The 11,790-nt window shown below is 32.4% G+C and overlaps 1 long non-coding RNA gene across 2 annotated transcripts; it reads left to right on the top strand.

The window, feature by feature from the left end:
* Positions 1-262: 262 nt before the first annotated feature.
* LOC112941062 (uncharacterized) lies at positions 263-10,012 on the top strand. Of its 2 annotated transcripts, XR_011219931.1 has the most exons (4): positions 263-1,997; positions 2,696-2,772; positions 3,563-3,627; positions 9,684-10,012. It is a non-coding gene; the product is annotated as an uncharacterized lncRNA (long non-coding RNA). The 2 variants fall into 2 exon arrangements; XR_011219930.1 differs by lacking the exon at positions 3,563-3,627 and having other exon boundaries at positions 966-1,997.
* The last annotated feature ends 1,778 nt before the right edge of the window (positions 10,013-11,790 follow it).

Below are 11,790 nucleotides of genomic sequence, written 5' to 3' on the forward strand. Positions count from 1 at the left end.
TTAGCAAAATCTAAACGATTATTATTTAGTTCAGCGGATCATTGTAGTTCTTTTCCTTTAGATATTATTCATTCAGATGTTTGGCAATCACCAGTTTTGTCGAACTTGAGGTATAAATATTATGTTATTTTTGTTGATGATTTTTTTCGATTTACATGGTTTTATCCTATGAAAAATAAATCTGAGGTTTTTGTACATTTTTGTGCCTTTCAAAAGGCTAATGGAGAACAAATTTAACACCTAATAAAGACATTTCAAAGTGATGGAGGTGGTGAATTTGATAACATGGCAATGCTTTCACACTTTTCTAACTCAGGTATTTCTTTTCATAAATCTTGTCCGGACAATCCTCAACAAAATGGGGTTGTTGAACGAAAACATAGACACATTATTGAAATAGTGCGTACCATTCTTGCAGGGGCTACATTACCATCTCACTTTTGGGTTGATGCCACTTATTATGTTGTTTATACCATCAACAGATTGCCAACCCCTACTTTACAAGGATTTTATCCTTTTGAAAAACTTTTTCATCGCCCTCCTGACTAATTTTCTTAGAATCTTTGGTTGCGAATGCTTTCCAAATATGTCATCTCGAGTATCTAACAAGCTCCTTCCTGGGTATGCTTCCATCTCTAAAGGGTATCGTTTTCTAGATCCTAAAACAGGTTGTGTACATGTAAGTCGTCACATTGCCTTTCATGAGTTAGTTTTCCCGTATGCCACACTGTGTTGTCCTTCGCCAATATCACAATCCTCCTCCTCCTTTGATCCTCTTGTGGTTACGTCGCCTTTATTTTTGATATAGTTATCTACTCAATCTAGACCTTTTGTGACTTCTTTCGACTTCCTAGTCACTCAACCTCCTTCTACTCCTTGTTCAACCTCTGGTGGAGTAGACTACATGGGAGACCGAATCAGACATGATGAATAAATATCCTCAACTTTTTGAGAGTTCAGGTACGTTCTATTATTTTATTGTTCGAGGATGAACGTTTGTTTAAGTGCTAGATGATGTAACAATCCGCTAGGTCTTTTTAAGAAATAAGACTATTTTGACTCTTTCCATAACATTTTAAAAGAAAATTTTGAAATATTCAGCAATTAAGATTATCTAGTCATTAGAGATTTATTAAATAATTAATATAGTTAATAGTTAGTGGGACAAGTCCATAATTCATTTAATTTCTTTTACCACTTGGCCCATGTATTCAATTAAAATTAGGAGGAGGGGGTTGATTTTATTGTCAGTCATAGCATGAAGGACCGAAACCTACCGCGGATATTCACTCAAAAGATTTTTTTTTTTGTTGCTTCAGGTAAGGATTTGTTTCTCTCTATAAGAAACTGAGGTTGTGAATTTGAAGAACTTTAATTCCTAGAGTTCTTTGGGATTTTAGGAGATAAAATAAATAGATTCGTGGAATTGGTATTGTAAAATCACTAGACAATGATTTCTAAATTATTTCTATAGGTATTAATATTAGATATTATAATGTATATGGAGAGAGAGCACATATGTATTTTGAGGTTCTGCAAGTTTGGTTCAAAATTGGCTAATTTTTCTCATTCTTGTCACATTGTAAATTTACTTTTTGATATATTGATATAGACAATTAATTATTAGGTGTATACTATATGATTAATATTGAATTTAAGATACTTGGAGAGATCTAGACTTGATCCTAGGCTTAAATGTAACGATCCATTTAGTCATTTTAAATATTAGAGTTTTTTATTTCATAATATACTATTTCAATATAATTTAAATAGGTATTTTGGACCATTCATAACTACAATTATAGAAATAATGGGGTAGTTTTAATAACTTATTTAGTTGGTGGTTAAAGAAAATAACATTAAAAATTATTGTGGGTCACTTTACCATTTTTTTGTAATTAGTCATATAATAATTAGGGCAAAAATAATCTGTAAAAAGAAAAGAAAAAAAAAGAAGAGAAGAAAGGAAAGCCGCACATCGAAGGCAGCAACCTCAGGTACTACTAACCTTCGTAACCCCTTCCAATTTATTTTCTGTTGGGTAGTTGCTAATTAATGTCCCTTTTGAATTTATATAAGTCTTAGATAGATTCAAGATACAATAATATATTCATCAATGTAATGATTTAGGATAATGGTGGATAGTTAATGGTTGGGATATGAAATCTATATTATTTTAATGTTAAGTTTAGAATTAGTTTGTAATAATGTTAATTGGAAAGAGGCGAATTGACCAACTCCACTTTGTACCTGTGATAACAAATTATAAACTTCAATATGTGCCGTTAATGAAATTGAAAAGTAAAACATTTAAAATTTTGTAATGGAGAAACATAAATGCTACTGCTAAGGTGCTCAATAAATTGAGTTTTCTTTTTATATATATGAATAGAATTTTGAGCTTACCACTGGTTTCGTCACCAGTGGTATAGAAATTAAGCTTACTAATAATATTATCATGTTATTAAGTTAAATTTTTAATATATTGAGATAGGTAATTAAATATTAGGTTTATTGAATTACTTAATTTTCATTAAATTGTGTTAATGAGAGGAATTAAGATCTACCCTTAGGTTTGAATTTTGGAAAATTGATTATATAATTAGGTGAATTTTTGGGTCTAGGCTAAACATAGACTAATCCGAGTGTTTATAGACTTGTTAACTTACAAATCGTGCATATATATACTTGATAGATTGGAAAGGTTCGGAGACAATAAGGAAAGGAAAAGCATTGGAGAAGTAGTTACTTGACTTCGATTCTTCGGTGGAGGTAGGTTATGGTTTATGTTATTTGATAGTAAACTCTTAATAGTGATTGATATGCCTTGAATGATATTGTGAAGTTCTCTATGTACTTGGCTGTGTGATTGTCTGATTTGGTTGTGTGGTTTGTGATTGGTCTGAAATCCTGAGACCGTAGAATTTATATTCTCTAACCCTCTCTATCGAAGTGATGCCTTGAATAAAGAAGGCTTGATGAAAATAATATAACAATGAATTTAAAGCGGTGATAATAAAGGATAAATTAAAAGTATAATTGGATCGGAGTGTCACGTTCTGACACGGTATTCTTGGATCAGAGTGTCACGTTCCGACAGGGTATTCTTAGATCAGAGTGTCACGTTCCGACACGGTATTCTTGGATCAGAGTGTCAGGTTCCGACACGGTATTCATGGATCGAAGTGTCATGTTCCGATACAGTATTCTTGGATCGGAGTGTCACGTTCCGACACGATAATATTAAAGGAAAAACATGTTGAATTAATGGAAGGTACTCAATCTCAAAGAACTCAACTCCCAAAATGGTTTGGTTTGGAGGACTGAGTCCTCATGTGTGATCTTGATACCGTTGACTTAATACGTGCTTACTTTATTGTTATTGACTCTTGTTCATGTTGTTTGTTGCTTATCACATGTTTAGTGCTATAGTTGAGTTCGTACTATTATTCTTTGTATATTAGTTACTATTTTGGGTTGACCGATGATACTTACTCAGTACATGTTGCCTCGTACTGAGTCCTACTTGTTTTCTTCTTTGTTTTTCTTTTATGAAATGCAGCGAGTGTACCTATGACTTCTGATTTCCCTCAGCTCTAGCCAGCCTCCCGCATATCAAGTTACAGGGTGAGCTATCCATTCAAACTCGTGTTGGATTCTCTCGGTCATGACATGATGTCCTATACTTTCGGACACATACCATTTTATTCTTTATTTTAGTTTATTCTATATGCTTAGACTTAGTATTGGAGATTAGATGTCTTTGATGTGATGACTATCAGATTTTGGGATAATAAGTATTAAACTTTAGAAACTTATTTAAATTGGTTACTTAGTATCTTTTGGAGCTTCCGCATTATTTATATTAATTATAGTTGAACTATTGCTATATGTTGGGGTTTAGATGTTTGGTTCGCCCACCTAAGGAGGTAAGTGTGGGTGCCACTAATGACTCATTTTGGGTCGTGACAAACTTGGTATCAGAGCGTTAGGTTCGTTGATCTTATCACACAAGGACAAGTCTAGTAGAGTCTTGCGGAATGGTAAGGGGACGCATTTACTTTTCTTCGAGAAGCTATAGGACTTTAGGAAAACTCATTTCTTTCTTTCTTTCGTTCTACTACTTGAATCCAATTAGTATCTAGGTGATACAAATTGGTATCTGAACTTCTTCGCTCTATTTCAAATATGGGATCTACTAGAGTATTTGAAGTTGAAATAGCAACAACAAAAAGAAAAAAAAAGTGTCCTTAGAAATAGATATATTTTCTCGATTACAAAATGTTGTGGTAGTCTCATGTCAAGTATCGATTAATATAGACACTACTATGACTTCATAGAGTGAGGGTATATTAGAGAAAGTCATCTATTCTTTCTTGGTTATAGTTAGAAAGTGTGTTATTTTTGTTATTAAATTGTTCGAAGTAAAACAAATTGTTTGGTCTAGAGAGAGAACAAATTCAATAATATTTTGCAATTATTCAATGGGTAGAAATATGTGGGCTATTTGGGTACGATATTATGGATAGGTATGATGTGTTCTAGTGAGATATCTAACGGACTTTCACGTTGTGGCAGTTCTAGGGTTATGTGGAAACATGTACGTCGATTGTCAAGTATGAATACTAATTACTAAAAGAGTTACCAGTTGTGTGACATGGTCAGATAATAAGATTTAGTGTTGCATTCACATTTGAGAAACTAACTAGTTTATTACTACAGGAACTTAGATTGAGCATTATTTTAAAGGAAAATTTTAGTGGTGGATCTTTGGGTTGTGAAATGTATCTTGAGGGTTTCGAATGAGCACTGACGATTTTATCTTAAGCTTCAAAAGGTAGATTGATAATAAAATGACAAATTTATAGGGAAAGAAAGTCCTAGTGGATATACTTGGGTGAAGTAAATTGAAGATTTAGGAAGAAAGTGCATATAAATTGGGTTAGTCTCTTGAATTTAAGTGGTATACCTAAGTTTAAGGTGTCAGATCGAGGAAAAGGTTCACTTCGTGGTGATAACAAGGACTAACTGAGCATGATGGTGAAAAGAGTTCGTGAGGGGTTGTGATTGAGATGAAACTATATAATAAGGATTTGTTGGTTAAATGATTTTTGCATGGTAATAAAAACTTGTGAGCATCTAAGGTTATGAATTTCTACTATTTAGTGAAGTAACGTGATTGTATGGAACTTTTTAGAAGATATTGTGGCACCGCTCGTATAGAACTTAAAGGAGCTAGAGTCATAATTAAAATAAGATAAAATTTATGGGATGTGAAGCTTTCAGAATTAGGTGAGAGCAAGGATTATTTTCTTTGTATGCTTGGATTAAAAATGTATCTTCGAAAGGATTGCGAATGAGGTTCAAGAGCGCGTGATTTTTCCTATTTTGTTTTGGTTAAAGAAATAATGTAACAGGTTAATCAGATTGGTTAAAAGTTATTGGATAAATTTTAAGAGAGGAGTGTACAAGCGTTCAGCTTGAGTGGGATGATAAGCTTTGTGGTAGTGTTGAATGTAGTAATTAGTAGGGTTAGATTTTTAGCGTAGGATATGGTAAGGTTGATGATAAGATAAGATACAGTAATTCATAAAAATCTTCAAAGTATAAGCAAATATAGATATATAAGGGCATTGTATTACACAGTTGTACTTACAATTCAATTTTTTTTGTTATAAGTCTTGATTTATGGTGATATATTTTGTCAAGGTATGAATTAGTAAGATGAGAAATGATTGATTGCATCGGTATTGAGCATGTGAAAGAATTTATGCATGTCTTGGACCATAAAGTTTGTTATTTTGATTGTTAAAGGATCTAAAGAAGGGTTTACCCTCAAAGTTTTGATTTAGGGTGTGAAGTAAAATATCATGGGTTATTGGTAAGACATTGTCCGATTCATACGGATAGGAAGAAACCGCTTTATGCTTAAAATGAGCAATAGTCATAAAAGGTCGTGTCATCTTTCTTCCATTTTTAGCAATTGAGATCACTATGCAAGCTAGTGAAACAAGAGTTTATATATTGAAGGGTCAATATAATAGAATTTTGCACCATAGAAAGAATTTGAGAAAAGTGAAGGAATAAGACCTCTTGTATAAACCCATGGGGTGTAGTTGATGGTTGTATTGATTTTTGCGTATGAGTTTAGATATGACTGTGAGAGGTGAAGTAGTTCGATATAGACCTACTAGAACTTATCATCGACTTTTATAAAGATTGAGTTTTGAATTGGATTGAAAACAATGAGGCATGAAGAATTTAGTATTCTACATGGGGTTAGATTTCTCAAATTTGGATAGAAGACTTAAGAATGATGGATAAGGTGTAATATAATTCTACATGGTTATTAAGAATTTAGAGTTGGAATAATACTACTCTGTTGATGGGATTACATAGAATATTATGATGTGTTACATAGATATTTAATGGTGAATAAATGTTATGAGCTAATAGGGTACATAAAAATTTGAATGACCAAGAAACTTTCTAAGTGTTGGCATGAGGTATGTGATGGTTTAGAAGGTAGCTAAAGCATGATATGTGGAAGTGGTGTGAGGTTGACTGGAGGTTTGATTTAATAGTTTATCATAATGGAAAGGTACTATCAAATTTTAAATAATGTGTAGCCTTGCTTGGAACTCGTAATTGTCATGAAATGCTTAAATAGAAAGAGAAATAGACATAGTTTGAACATATATTTTACAAGAGTACTTTGATACTAATGGTGGTTTTGGAGTAAGGTAGATGATCGGTGTGGTTATGATATTTTGTTAATACCAAAAGTGTCGACTTCATTGGATGTATGGTTCAATAAAGTAAGTATGTGTGCAATTATAGTAGGGACTAAATTGGTGATTGTGGGTAGCTAGAAAATCAAAGAAATAAAGTCAAATGAATGAAGATGTTTGATATGGAAACTATCGAGAGAAAATATATATATATATATATATATATATATGTGAAGTTATTCGACCTTGGTTATATACACTCTTACGTGAACAACTACTTCATTTCGGGTGTGATTTAGAGTATGATTCATTTTCTATGTCCACACATGTTTTCACATCTATGGGTTGATTTCTTGTGGTGAATCGGATGTAAAGATCCTCTTGTGTCCTCTTGATAGGGTTCCTTGGGCAAACTTGGTATTTTAGTTATGATAGAATTGTTATTGTTTGGAATACCTAAAGTATATCAGTAGTTCTATACGTACAAACTTGCTTATGAGAATCTATATAAGAGCTTCTATGAAGAGTTACAATTGCCTATGAGTAATGTTAGAGGTTCTGCATTTTGAAGTGTATCCCTTGTTTGTGTTTACTTGATATTATTCTTCCCTGGGTTAGATAATTTGATTATCCCTTGATGAGTAATCGATGTCTAAAGCTAATATTTTTATCACTTAAGTTTGTGATGAGATTGTGTCGTGAAAAGAAAATCCTTATAAGATCTGTGATGGTTTGTGCATTATGAGTGTGTGGTAGTTGGTTAAAGTCCACTTCTGGTTGTAGCCACTTTTTCTTCAAAATTTTATCGTGGTTATGTTAGATAATATCTGTCATGATGGTTGCGCCAAGATCTAGTTGGTGAATATGTTTGTTGAATAGTCTACTTGAGAAGATTTTTGTGGTTAAATGAGCTACATACAATAAAAGTTGTCGTAAGAGTATTGACATGGCCTATTTGAGGCATTGTATGAGAGGAGGTGTAGACCTCCAGTTGATTGGTTTGGTACTTTTAATATAAGATCCGGGGTACTAACATTTTGAAAGAAATGTTGAGACAATTACCCTTTCTTCCCTCACTTTTTTTGATCGTTCGAGGACGAACGATGGGTAAATTGGTATCTAATGTAACGACCCATTTAGTTGTTTTAAATATTAGAGATTTTTATTTCATAATATACTATTTCAATATAATTTAAATAGGTATTTTGGACCATTCATAACTATAATTATAGAAATAATGGGGTAGTTTTAATAACTTATTTAGTTGGTGGTTAAAGAAAATAACATTAAAAATTATTGTGGGTCACTTTACCATTTCTTTTGTAACTAGTCATATAATAATTAGGGTAAAAATAATCTGTAAAAAGAAAAGAAAAAAAAAGAAGAAGAGAAGAAAGGAAAGCCGCACATCGAAGGCAGCAACCTCAGGTACTACTAACCTTCGTAACTCCTTCCAATTTATTTTCTATTGGGTAGTTGCTAATTAATGTCCCTTTTGAATTTATATAAGTATTAGATGGATTCAAGATACAATAATATATTCATCAATGTAATGATTGAGGATAATGGTGGATAGTTAATGGTTGGGATATGAAATCTATATTATTTTAATGTTAAGTTTAGAATTAGTTTATAATAATGTTAATTGGAAAGAGGCGAATTGACCAACTCCTCTTTTTACCTGTGATAACAAATTATAAACTTCAATATGTGCCTTTGATGAAATTGAAAAGTAAAACATTTAAAATTTTGTAATGGAGAAACATAAATGCTACTGTTAAGGTGCTCAATAAATTGAGTTTTCTTTTTATATATATGAATTGAATTTTGAGCTTACCACTGGTTTCGTCACCAGTGGTATAGGAATTAAGCTTACTAATATTATTATCATGTTATTAAGTTAAGTTGTTAATATATTGAGATAGGTAATTAAACATTAGGTTTATTGAATTACTTAATTTTCATTAAATTGTGTTAATGGGAGGAATTAAGATCTAACCTTAGACTTGAATTTTGGAAAATTGATTATATAATTAGGTGAATTTTTGGGTCTAGGCTAAACATAGACTAATTCGAGTGTTTATAGACTTGTTAACTTACAAATTGTGCATATATATACTAGATAGATTGGAAAGGTTCGGAGACATAGATAGATTGGAAAGGTTCGGAGACAATAAGAAAAGGAAAAGCATTGGAGAAGTAGTTACTTGACTTCGATTCTTCAGTGGAGGTAGGTTATGGTTTATGCTATTTGATAGTAAACTCTTAATAGTGATTGATATGCCTTGAATAATATTGTGAAGTTCTCTATGTACTTGGCTGTGTGATTGTGTGATTTGGTTGTGTGGTTTGTGATTGGTTTGAAATCCTGAGACCGTAGAATTTATATTCTCTAACCCTCTCTATAGAAGTGATGCCTTGAATAAAGAAGGCTTGATGAAAATAATATAACAATGAATTGAAAGCGGTGATAATAAAGGATAAATTAAAAGTATAATTGGATCGGAGTGTCACGTTCCGACACGGTATTCTTGGATCGGAGTGTCACGTTCCGACACGGTATTCTTGGATCGGAGTGTCATGTTCCGACACAGTATTCTTGGATCGGAGTGTCACGTTCCGACACAATAATATTAAAGGAAAAACATGTTGAATTAATGGAAGGTACTCAATCTCAAAGAACTCAACTCCCAAAATGGTTTGGTTTGGAGGCATGATTCCTCATGTGTGATCTTGATACCGTTGACTTAATACATGCTTACTTTATTGTTATTGACTCTTGTTCATGTTGTTTGTTGCTTATCACATGTTTAGTGCTATAGTTGAGTTCATACTATTATTCTTTGTATATTAGTTACTATTTTGGGTTGACCGATGATACTTACTCAGTACATGTTGCCTCGTACTGAGTCCTACTTGTTTTCTTCTTTGTTTTCCTTTTATGAAATGCAGCGAGTGTACCTATGACTTCTGATTTCCCTTAGCTCTAGCCAGCCTCCCGCATATCAAGTTACAGGGTGAGCTATCCGTTCAAGCTCGTGTTGGATTCTCTCGGTCATGACATGATGTCCTATAGTTTCGGACACATACTATTTTATTCTTTATTTTAGTGTATTCGATATTCTTAGACTTAGTAATGGAGATTAGATGTCTTTGATGTGATGACTATCAGATTTTTGGATAATAAGTATTAAACTTTAGAAACTTATTTAAATTGGTTACTTAGTATCTTTTGGAGCTTCCACATTATTTATATTAATTATAGTTGAACTATTGCTATATGTTGGGGTTTAGATGTTTGGTTCGCCTACCTAAGGAGGTAAGTGTGGGTGCCACTCATGACTCGTTTTGGGTCGTGACATTAAATTTTTTGAATATGAGACTTGGTATATTAGTTAACATCAAGAGTTATGAATCTTAGTCGTTGATTGGGATGAGTTTTTGGGACTATGATAGACAAATAACAATATGGGTGTCTATGAACTTATTTGCTTACAGATATTACATATTTGATTGTTTGGGAATATTTTGAAGATTTACGAAAAGGCAAAATCTTGAGAGTCGTGACACATGTTCAACATTCAAAGGTATGTTAAGACTTTTACACTTCTTTGAAGGACACTTTTCTAATTAAAGATTAAAAATAGAATAGACTATGGGTAAGGGTGAAAGATGAGGGTCTCGTACCAATGATGTGACGGGCATTGGTACAAATACCAGTGGTATAAATGAAAATTTTATTACTATAGAGTGTGAATTGTAATCCGAGAATGCCAAAACATATAGGCATTAGCTGAAGTAATATTGACTTTAATTCTTCATGTGATTGTGTTTCTTTATTGAACTCGTATATTTGTGATAATTGAGGTGGTTATGTATTATGTTGATATTTGATTGATTGAGATGCACTATCATCCCATTTATTTGAAATCATATAGTTCACATGTATTGACATGAGATTGAGTATAAGATGGGAACGTAGAGATCGTCAGTGATGGAGATGGTGGAATGTTAAGATTATAATTTGGGCACGTGGAGATCGTCCATGTAAAAATTATTTGATTTTATGATAGTGTGTTGGATCATCCTCACCGACATGTTGAGATCGTCTATGTCGGTATGTGGACCTCACGAGTCCCCCATGAGTCATGAACTATCAATGTATTTTCGAGGAGTATAATGTATATATGGTTGAAAGAGTAGTTGGCATTGGACATATCATTACATAGTGTCACATTGCATTGCATCTTATTAACCTCATTTAAAATTGTTGATTTCGTGTGTTTATTGGTGGTTGTACATTACTGGGTACACGTAATTTTGTACTCATACTATACTTGTTGCACTCTATGTGGTGCGAATTCGGTTTCGAGTACGAGCACATGTCGTGGAGCTTCTTGAGTTTGTGCTTGGAGTATTTTGGAGTTGTGGTGAGTTGCTTGGTCGTTCCGTGCCCCCCCCACATCTTTTATTTATTCTGTTTTTAGTGTTCAGACGGGACATCCCTTATGTTTGTATTTCTCATTTTAGTTTCAAACTTGCACTACATTTAGTTCTTGTACTTATGACACCAACTCTTTAGTAGTATTTTAGTTTTTCGCATTTCGTACTTATGAAGAATTAAGTGTTGGAGTTTTTTTAATTTATTTATTTTATTCGTTGTTCACCTTTTTTACCTTACTAGTTTCTGAAACGTGCGTTGCACGTTTGTCCCTTACAATTATTATATAGAATGTTGAAATTAGAAATATTAATTTTAACAATTTATATTTTTTTTATTAAATAAAATTCATAATAATCGAATAGTACATTGACCATCAAGCAAGAAATATGAATATAATTATATTACTACAACATCTAATAATATGAATATATCTATATGACTTATCCTTAATAATCTCTCATTACGCTCCATATTAGTAAATACACAAATATGTAGCTACTTGAAGAAACTATATTAGTAAGGAAAGATAAAAGTAAATAAATATTATAAAAGTACATTTAAAAACGAATCTAAATGTCATAAATTAGTAATTTCAGCACTAATAAAAATAGACTT

This window comes from Solanum lycopersicum, chromosome 3 (genome assembly GCF_036512215.1).
Source record: "Solanum lycopersicum chromosome 3, SLM_r2.1".
NCBI lineage: Eukaryota > Viridiplantae > Streptophyta > Magnoliopsida > Solanales > Solanaceae > Solanum > Solanum lycopersicum.